The following is a 2,500-nucleotide window of genomic DNA, read 5'->3' on the forward strand; positions in this document are numbered from 1 at the left end:
GAGACTGTCATTCGTAGAAGAGTTTGTGCAACTTTACAAAAGGATGTACGTAGGAGTCAGACAAAAACAAAATCCAACAGATCAGTACTAAAACGCCTGGACTTTTTCTTTTTTAGAAATAAAATGTTTGTTTGTAAGACACTTCTGCTGTAGATAATGACAACTTTCATCAGTTTACAAATAAGTGGACGTAGGAATCAGACAAAAACTGAACGCTTGGACTTTTTTTTTTATAAATAAAATGTTTGTTTACAAGACACACTTCTGCTGTAGACAATGATGATGGCAAACTATATATATATATATATATATATATATATGCATGCACACAGGATTTCTTATCTATTTAATGTTTTATAAGCAGTACTGTGGTGTTTTTTTCCCTTCCTGAGTGTTTTAAATGGGGAGGTTATCTGCCCTTTGTTCGTATTGTAGTCGCCCCCATATTTTTGGGACGTATTATTTTTAATTAATTTTTATGTATTTAAATATTTATTTAAATATTTTCTACGCGTATAAAATAAAGTTATCTATACACACGACATTCATAAGCGATACTGTGGTGGTTATGCATATATATAACTTGAGTTCGTTCAGCTATTATCGAAACTGAAACAAAAACTTGAAAATATTTGGTTAAATTATTAAAAAAAATAATGCTAGGTCATAACAAACGATAGTCAGTCGAATTAAAAAGAAAATGTAAAACTGACACAAAATAACACATGCTTTCGTATTTCTATAATTTCTCGTCCTAAAATTTTTTTAATTAATATTTCTTCTAGCACCAACCATTTTAGAATTTTCTTACACAAATTACTTTTTCGAACACTTTGGAGAAAAATGTTTTAACGGAATTTCTATTCGATAATATTATATTTTTAAATTGTTTAGAAAATTGTCTGCACGTGGACATGAAATTTTTATATATGTCCAAAATTTGTAGTTTGTATCAGAAAAGCAAAAAGTTTTGTTATAAGATATGGTATTGTGTAAAAACGTATTTTAATCCCACAAAAACACTATTTTCATTTAGAAAGACATTTCTTGCATCGTATAAACATGGTTAAACATGTGCATTTTGATAAAACTTAAAAATTAAGTAAAAGAATTATCTGAAATAAAACAGTAAAATATAAAAAATTCAATTAAAATTAAATCTAAAATTACGTTTTTATGCAAATTTTGTTGCACTTCAAACTAAATTTATCATGTAGCAATTAATGATGTGTAATTTTCAATTAAGTTTTTGTAAAATGCAACAAAATGCATATGAAATACATCTAAGGTAATTTTTAGATTTATTTTTTATTACATTTTTATTTTTTCTTAAATTTTATGAAAGCACACTATACAAATTAAGTTACAAAATTTAAATCGAAATCTATCAATTTTCATATTTTTTATGAACCATGTTTGTACTTTGTAAAGAATGCTTTTCCATCTTGTATCCATTTTAAAAGATACTTTACTTATATTTTAAAAATTTTAAAATGAATATACTTTGCATGCATGAATAAAGTTGAAATCATTTTTGTTTCAATATTTTATGTATGTGATATGTAAAGTTATTTGTAATAAAAATTATTCAAAACTGATTTGAAACAAGTAAAAAATAAAAAGCATACGCAATTATATCTACTCTTGTCCTTCCCTCTCTTGTTTGTGTCTATTTTCATACTCTCTCCCTCTCAGCTCTCGTATATATTCTATCTAGGGTATTAAACACTGTCCAATTCAACAGAAAAGTAAAATTAAAATATACCATGTACCAAATGTAGTATTGAGTACATTTACCACATTTCAACTGATTTACTGCATTATTGCACGTACCTGTTACATATAGAGAATTGAGCATTATTTTATATAGCAGATACTATATACCGAGTGTTCTACTATATTAATCATTTATTGCTCTAGAATTTGTTTTAGATTATTGCCCTGGGCCATAAATAACAAAACAATATTAAAAAGTATGCTTAACATATTTACGTTAAAACTTATTTCTTTATCTCTCATTGTCCTGGAATTGGTTTTAAAACCAAGTTTATCTACGATTTTCTAGCAATATATAAATAAAAAAAACAAAAGAATTTCATGAGTAAGCGGTGAAAAAATAAAACTAGGCTTTCGGAGACTTAAAGTTTTTATCCTCCTCTAGAGAGAGAAAACAGACCTCCAAAACGCTACTGCAAGCACTAATTAAAATTAAGGAGGCATCCAGTGTACTACTAAAATTATTTATAAATAATTTTTCTTATTTAAAAATAAAACTACACAATGATTTTACGTGATTTTTGTTTGTTCTGTTACGAATAATTTTTTGTATTTCTTACACTAAAAGAAAATAAGGTACTTGTATAAAATTGCAACTTATATTGCCTTTGCTAACGGTAATGTGCTGTACGCTACTTTAATTCTTAAGAATTTCTTTTAAATAAGTTATTTTTCTATTTACATGGATAAACTTTTGTTTTAACTTATCTTGCCTGTGACACAT

Source organism: Euprymna scolopes, chromosome 44 (assembly GCF_053919585.1).
Source record: "Euprymna scolopes isolate OS-2025 chromosome 44, ASM5391958v1, whole genome shotgun sequence".
NCBI classification, from domain to species: domain Eukaryota; kingdom Metazoa; phylum Mollusca; class Cephalopoda; order Sepiida; family Sepiolidae; genus Euprymna; species Euprymna scolopes.